The sequence below is a fragment of the Sciurus vulgaris genome (assembly GCF_902686455.1).
Source record: "Sciurus vulgaris genome assembly, chromosome: 8".
NCBI lineage: Eukaryota > Metazoa > Chordata > Mammalia > Rodentia > Sciuridae > Sciurus > Sciurus vulgaris.
Genome location: NC_136468.1, coordinates 119601167 through 119609926, shown reverse-complemented (window position 1 = coordinate 119609926; position 8760 = coordinate 119601167). Strand labels below are relative to the sequence as shown.

The following is an 8760-nucleotide window of genomic DNA, read 5'->3' as shown; positions in this document are numbered from 1 at the left end:
ACCCCCCTACCCCTTCCGCTGCCTTCACTCTTCTCTGCCTAATATAAAGTAACTCTATTCTTCCCTTTACCCCCTCCTTATTGTGAATTAGTGTCCACATGTCAGAGAAATCATTCTGCTTTTGCTTTATTGGATTTGGCTTATTTCATTTAGCATAATATTCTCTATCTCCATCCATTTACCAAAACAATGCCATAATTTCATCCTTCTTCAAAGCTGAGTAACATTACCTCATCTATATCTATGTATCTCTCTACCACATTTTCTTTATCCATTCATCTGTTGAAGGACATCTAGGTTGGTTCTGTGTTTTAGCTATTGTGAATTGAGCTGCTATAAACATTGACGTGACTGCATCACTATAGTATGTTGATTTTAAGTTCCTTGGGTATAAACTGAGAAGTGGGATAATTGGGTCAAATGGTGGTTCCATTCCAAGTTTTCTGAGGGATCTCCATATGGCTTTCCTTAATAGTTGTACCAATTTGCATTCCCATCAGCAATATATGAGTGTACCTTTCCCCTAACATGCTAGCCAACATTTATTGTTGCTTGTATTCTTGATAAGTGCCATTCTGATTGATTGAGATGAAACTACTAGAAGTAGGCCAAAATTTCACCATGTCAGCCTCAGATCTGACTTTTTTAACAAGATCCCTAAAGCGTAAGAAGTTAAATCAATAATCAATAAATAGGATAGATTCAAACTAAAAAGCTTCTTTTCAGCAAAAGAAACAATCAATAAGGTGAAGAGAGAGCCTTTAGATTGGGGGAAAACATTTACCACATGCACCTCAGATAAAGCATTAATCTCTAGGATATATAAAGATCTCAAAAAACAGTAAAAAAAAGAAGTAATACAATCAATACATGGGCTAAGGAACTGAACAGATACTTCACAGAGGAAGAAATACAATCAATCAACAAATAGATGAAAAAATGTTCAACATTACTAGCAATTAGAGAAATGCAAATCAGAACTACTCAAAGATTTCATCTCAGTCCAATCAGAAATCCTTCAATCTTTATGTGCAAGTTCTTGCATTAGAATCATTTGTGGGATATTGGGTTGAGGTCTTAAATGTCATAGATTTGGGGAGTCACATGATGAATTTGGACCTCTAGATTTGACATTTTGTTAATGAATACCTCATTAACTCTTAGTTAATATAAAAGTTGCTAGATATTTATAAACTCACCCTGCTCTACTGTGCATTCACTCATGGACTTCATCTTCTGTGCTCAGCATTTTTACCACCATCCACCCCCTCTTGTGCTTTCTTTACTCAGAACATGGAGCTCCATGATGGGCTTCTGCACTGTCCTCATGTAAACCCATGGAATCCAGTCCATCCTACTGGTCACCTTCCCCACACTCAAGGCCATGTTCCTCACTTTTTCCCTAGACCTAAGGTCAAATTTCTCATTTGACACTACCTCTTGAAAAAGTTTAGAACCTCAACATTAAATGTCTAGAAATGAGCATCAGTCATGATCTTTGCTTGAGTTCTATGTTTCTCTCTGGGTTTCCTTTTCTGAAGAATTCACAGGGTCAATCTGGATACGCACACGGTTTTTCCTTTTTTGTCAGGCTGTGTTCTGGGCTCTGTATATACAGAAATGGCAAAATAAAACAAAATTTCTTTTCTGAACAAACTTAGTTCCGAAAGGAGAAACATATAGTGAGCGGAGTCAAGTTGAATTGTCCTCATGTGGCTGACATCTTCCTGACCATGCTCACTCAGAGCATCTGGAGTCCACTTCTGACTGGTGAAGGCACTTTTCCTCCCACAGGATATCAGCTCTGAACATGTCCACACACTGTCCATAACCGCCCATCACTGTGTAATTCCCTATTCTGCTCCGGGTGCAAGGCTCACCTGAGTCAAGCAGAGTCCCTGGGTAGCTTTTCTCTACCTCCTTTATTCTTTATCTTCTCTTTTTATTACACACAGATATTCAGTGGACGAATTCACATAAATGTTATGGTAACAGCATTTTTCTACCTAAATAAACTCCTGTAGATACTTTTCTACATCAAGATAAAATAAACATTGATTTCCCATTCAAAATCTCTTTGAGCTTCTTCCCAGCCATCGTGCCTCAACTCATACTCCTATGTCCTTTACAAAACCACAGGTAGAGTTGATTTTCAAACAGGATTCCTTTCCCTGGACCACAGGGTCACTTTGTCTCTGGGTCCTTCTGGTCCTTCTGCCACTACTTCATTATCTTCACTTATGACCAAGCTCCAAATCACCCACTAGAAAATCCTTCACACCATGAGTTGGGTGGATATTTCATTACACATTCATACCATATGAGGAAAATTCTAAACCTAAAGGTTTAACAAATTTTGCCAGTATTTCCATAATTGAAATTTAAACATAGAAATTCACAGCAAATAATAAGGATACAATTCTACCTACATTTTCATATTTGATTGTAAAAATTTACACGTGATGTGACTCTTGCATATTTTACCATCATTTTCTTTAAATATTTAATATTCTAACATTGAAAGAGATGAATATCACTTTGATTGTAATCATTTATCCAGAATCAAAAATTAATATGCATTCAAATGCATATGAAATTTGAATAGAACATTGACTTTAGTCATGAACAACTTCAAGAAGTGTCTCACCAGGCATACTGAAGGACTACTTGTTAAGATAATCTAACTTGAAAATTTTGTTAAGGAGAATTTAGTTCTTCCTCAGGTAAGTGGTTTAAACATCACACTCAGTCTCCCTGGGTTATACCAGATAGTAAAGTACATGATCTGATATTGACTTTCCAGTTCAAAACTCTATATTTCAGTCAGTATCCAAATCAAGTGTTATTGTCTTATGGATTTCTATAAGGCCTGAATTCTTTGTGTAGGAATAAGAGATAATGAGGAAGTTAAATTGAACATGACTCTATGTCTGAGCACATATTAACACATGCATATTTGCTCAACTCCTGGCCTCCTCTGAGCAGTGATAAAGGAGGCCAGGTGTTAGAGAATTTCACCCTAAAACCAACTCTGTGGGGCCACTCCTAGTCATCCTTCCCATCTTCATCCCAGCCTGGTGGAACTTCCCAGACCAGGGACCTTGATAGCCATTCAGAGCAAGACTCATGTCCTGTCATAAGTAGTGAAATGTACTTTAATCAGAATTATTGTGTGTTCATGGAAAGTTAACATTATGGAATGAGAAGTCTGGCCTTTGTCCTGGCCCCTGTTGGGTAAACTCCTTGTCCCAGGAATTTCCACAGGGACCACATCTGAGTCTATGCTCAGGAGTTGATTCATGGTCTGTCTGCAGATAGTGTAATAAAGGAGAATTAATAAAGGAGCATATGAGAAAGACCCAGTAGATGCCTAGAAATATGTAGCTTTGTGAACATTCTATTAGAATAATTTCCTTATCTTAATGGACTTGAGGGGGCTGGAGATTGAGTTGAATTTAATGGAATAATGTTGATTAAGAAAAAAAGATTCAAAAACTACTCTGGATTCTCATTTCTTGAGTGAACTTCTATGCTGGGTAATCCTATGTAAAACTAGCAGCAGAGTGATTCATTCTGAGTATAAGGATGCTTCAAGTCTGTGAACTCTTTGAAGTAGCCCTGTCTCTTAACTGACTTGATATGATTTGTAGAGTTTAGAATGAGGCTGTAATCTTCAAAAGAACAGAGCTTTCATTTTGTTCTGTGACTAATTTTTATCAGTTAGCACACCTGAGATGTTCATTGGAGTCCTTAAGTTGTGGTGAAATGACACTCAGTGTATTTTATCTGGAAATTCTGAACATGATTGGTGGCTCAAGCAAAGTCAGTACTAACCTGTGAAATCTGTCTGACCTTGATCCAGGGAACTAGAAGTATAACAAGTTGTAGAGTGATTTTACCTGCTCATGAATAAAGTCACTGTATGAACAACAAAGGGGCAACTCCCAAAGCTGCCTCAGTTACAGAGTGGGCTCAGAATCCCCATCCTGGGTGTAGCATTAGTTCTCTCTCTTTATGGTATTTTCTCTCTCTAACAGTTAGCAACAAACACCCTGAGAGCCCTGTGCTCAGTAAGTGGTGGAAGATAGCAAGGAGGTGAAGCCCAGGTGGACCATGTGTGCACATGTTACCCCATGAGTTGGGGTCAATGTCTGAAATTTCAAGGGAAATATTCGGATTGCATCACTGTGGAGAATACTCATAATTTTTGGATATGGACAAAAGAAACAGAAGATGGTGACAAAAGAACTGTATGTTGTACACATCTGTAAACAGCTTTACAAGCTCTAAAATTCCACCAGGAGACTCATGAATGGAAACAACCACACATGTCCAAATACAGACTCAATATTTCAAACACTGCTAAGAACATCTTTGTATGTGGGGGATATTCAATATGAATTAAATTTGCAAAATACCTGGAAGGAATGATTAATGAGGGTTAGGAGGCTCCTTCTGACCTGTGAGTCAGGACACTGGGAAGTGAAAGGGTAACAGGGCAGATCAGCCTGCTGGTTTTTGTCTTACTTCCCCTCTGCCTGTGTCACTGTGGGCTACACGTAGTTGCTCCCACTGCCATGGCCTGCCCCACAGTAGTAGACACTTTCGTCCTGTTCCTGGATGTTCTGGATGGTCAGGTACCGATGAAGGCCAGAGCTTGAGCCTGAGAAGCGATCAGGAATCCCTTCCCCCTTGGATCCCACCATGCCACTACTGCCCACTTGCATCACAAACCGCGGACTCTTCCCTGGGCTTTGCTGGTACCAGTCCACATAGTAACCACTGTAGCCACTGCTCAGGGTGCAGGTGAGTTTGACAGTTTGTCCCAGGGAGGCAGATGCAGAGGGTGGCTGAGTCAGCACAGGTTGGGAGAGGGAGCCTGTAAACACAGACACATCACAGTGGAAGGCAGAGCCAGGGTGCAGGTGTTAGGGGATCTGAGCCAGTGAGGACAGACTCAGGGTAGGTTTCTGCCTTGGAGGACAGAGGTCTGTTCCTACCTGGGCAGTAAGCGAGCATGTAAAGAAAGAAAAGAGTCCCGACCATGTTGGACAAGTTTCCTGAGCTCCAGAGCTGGTGTGGGCTGCCCCCAGGCTTTTTTATCCCTTCCCACTGGCCTCAGGGAGGAGAGACTCATGCAAATGTGCCTCTGCTCACTGCCTCTCACTGTCTGCCCTTCTTCTGGGCCTGGAATGATGCAAGACAAAGCCTGGAGTGTGGTGATGCTTTCATTTGCCTGATGGGCAGAACTGGGAGGAAGCAGGTCCTAGTAAACCAAGAATTAAAGAGAGGCAATCAGTGTACTAGGGAATCTGGTTGGGTCAAGAAAATGGAAGTTGAAGACCTCCCCTGGGAGATTGGAATGTTAACGTCTCTAGAGCCCTTTAATTACAAAAATTATTGATTTTACTACCCCTCCCAAAATATTGCAAACATACCAGTCGTTAATTAATGCCTCCTGGGCTGCTTCCTGCCTAGATCAATCTATTTAACACTTCACTCTTGCCTTCTGCTTCTCATCTATTGTCCATTCCATTGGAATCTCCTGGGTATCCCCTGGACCCAGTCCGGAAAGCAAAAAGGAGAGATAAGTGGGAAGAGACCAGGAGAACAAAGAAAATCTAAAATATATAAAAGATGCAAGACAGTCTCACTTCTTGGGATAACATAACACCTGCTGTGGTCCCCTTCTCCCTCCCAGGAGAAGCCTGTATTACTATTTTTAAATAAAACCTGCCTTCTGCACTTGTCTGTGTGCTTCTCTAAGTGTTCAAACGTCAACATTTTTCCGGAGTGGAAGTTGACTGAAGTGGGTAAGAAGTTTGCCCAAGTTCCAGAGTTTAGATGACTGACCAAATGAATGATATTTACCAGAAACACTGGGCCTATGGATTAAGGAAAATTGGGACACATATCTATACTTATAAATGACTATAAATTAGGAGGCATGAACCAACACAAATTACTTAGCTTACATTTGCAAATGCCAGAAGTGTGACGTGGATTTCACTGGGCTAACCTCAGGGTGATGATAGGGTTGTGCTCCCTTCTGGAGGTTCCAGGGGAGAAACCATCTTTTTGCTTTGTTCAAATTCTAGGGATCACCCTCATTCCTTGGCTGGAGGTCACTGCTTCCATCCTCAAAGTCAGAAATGCTGAATGGAGACCTTCTCACATCACACCACTCTGGTCACTTCTTTTCACTTTCTCTTCCACTTTTTTTTTTATTTTTATTTTTATTTTTTTTATTGTAAACAAATGGGATACATGTTGTTTCTCTGTTTGTACATGGCGTAAAGGCATACCATTTGTGTAATCATAAATTTACATACAGTAATGTTGTTTGATTCATACTGTTATTTTTTCCCTTCCCCCCACCTTTAAGAATCCTCATGATCCCACTGTCTACAAGTAAATTCCAGTATTATGTCTGAGCTTAATGCGAGCTGACAAGTAACATTAATTCTACATGAAATTTATTATCACTTTATCATACAACCTAACAGGGGTCAAGGCATTCATGTCTTTGGGTTCCATTATTCTGCTAACCATACTGCTCCTCCCAAGGGAACTTTTAAACAGTTTTGCATACTCATTAAAAATGTATTAAGACATCACCCCAAAGTCACCAGCATATGAAGTTGGGGTTTGTTGTGCCTTTACATTACACATATATGGTTCCTCATAGCACATTTGGGTAATTTATAATTATATATGATTTATACTATGATTTCATTACTATGTATATCAGAAAGCCACTAGGAATGTCCTGTGAACATATGTCATGAATTCGATATTCTGGTTTGTGACTTTTTAGCACCATGTATAACACAGAGTAGGGCTATCTCTCCTTTCCACGTGGATTAATAGCACTGAGTAAATCTTAGAACTCTCATTCCATGTACTATGTAATTATCAGCTTGTCCTCAGGCTGCAGCTCAGAGATGGGCAGAACACCTATATTGCTGAAGGAATCTCTGGTCCAGGTAAGTGCTTGAGGACCCCAGAACTCTTATACTTACCTTAAGTCTGAATAGCATAAAGACAGCAGGCAAGGTTCCCTGTAATCTACTGGTACCATTGTATGTAGGGCCTGCTGAAATTAGAGTCACTGTTCAGGGAGTAGGTGGGTCTGGTAGGTGATCCATGAGATGCAGAGACAGGGGCAATTGACTCAGTACAACCTGGGAGCGGGAACTTGCAAGCACAGATAGGAGTAGGAGTGAGGTAGGGGCAAGAGAAAAAATTTCTCATCGTTTCTGAGACTGAGTGATTCGTGTGAACTAAGAATTGAGACCTGCTGAAGACTGTTCTTAACCTTAGCAGTAAAAGAGAAGCAGCAGGAAGAGTCCAACTCATAGTGAACAAGACCCTGATTCTCACATTGAGGCGGGCTGCTCTAGACCTCCTTTAATTTTTAACCCTCTGCTAGAAGACTGCCCTTCATGCAACTGTGTTTCCATCATGGCTGCCCAGCCCCTCACGGAGCCCTGGTGCTAGAGTTCAGCACACTCTGCAGCATGAGGGCGAATGAAGTAGTTTTCCTCCTTGGGGATTCCTGGCAGGAAGCACCTGATGAGGTGAGACAATGGTCGCTGCTCCAGGGACTCAGTCAAGCCAGACAGAACACAGCTGCTGAGTCCCATCAGTGAACAGAGGGTCCACTGGCAAGCTGAGGGCTCCTTTGAGTAGATGTCCTAACTGGACCGCTGTGGGGACCACAAGGCAGTCCTACCGCTCCCTCTGGCGGTCACAGAACACATACCTGCTTTTAGTCCAGGGATCCCATAGTCCAGCTTGATTCTGCAGCTCTGCAGGTCACTGAGTCTATTCACACACGGATGTACTGGGCTGTAGACTGTAATATTCTATCTACAGTTCCGTTATTTCTTACGTCCATCGTGCCCGTTTGTGGCCCTATGCAAGCTACACATATACATACATATATGTCAATTAAAAACATTAGTGCTCTTCAGGTGGATGGTACAAAACTTGTATACCTGCATCACAATTTAGAATATGCATACCTTCTGAATTTTCATCTATTGTGAATTAATATATTTTAACTATTCTTATATAAATATTTTTGTGTTTGGATCTTTGGTATTTTAACCAATTTAACTGCTTCCATATTTGATAAAGTGAAGAAAATAATATGTATAAAGTGAATGAAATGTATTGTTTGCAGCTACCATGGCATATTGTACATGAATCCAGTTCAGATTGGCATATATCTTCTCTAAAAATCACTATTTCCTTCTTTCACTTGAGCAGGGCTGTAGGGGGTATTCCCAAGGGCAGGAAGAGGCTTGTGGGTTGGTGGATGGGTTCACTGATCTGATTGTAGTGATGCTGTCATAGCATATAAATATCTCAAACTTTAAATGGGACGTGGGACATTTCAGATACAGGTGGCTTATTGTATTTATTATTATTATTCATTAAGATGAGTTATGTAAGAAACAGACTGCAAGAAAATGAACAAGGATTCACAGTGAGGGCCATAGAAAGGATGACATAGCTCTGAAACTCTGGAAAAATAGGAAAAGAATGGATAATGGAGACCCAGAAATTCCATCAGAGTTTATGTCTGAGATGAACACAGTTGCATCAGCAGAACTTCAGGAGAAAGAGATAGCAGGATCCTCTTAATCTCCTCAAGTTGAGAAAGAGAAGGAATTTCCATTTGCCTGTGACACTTTTTGCTAAGAACCAGCTGCTATGAGTGACTTTGAGGAAAAGGGACAGGAGTATCTTCCC

General features: G+C 40.8%; 1 gene segment (V, D, J or C); it reads right to left on the bottom strand.

Moving 5' to 3' along the window:
- Positions 1-4185: 4185 nt before the first annotated feature.
- On the bottom strand, positions 4186-5082 carry LOC306667272 (immunoglobulin lambda variable 9-49-like). The segment is given in 2 exons: positions 5001-5082; positions 4186-4879 (listed from the first exon to the last, which is right to left on the bottom strand).
- Between the last annotated feature and the right edge of the window lie 3678 nt (positions 5083-8760).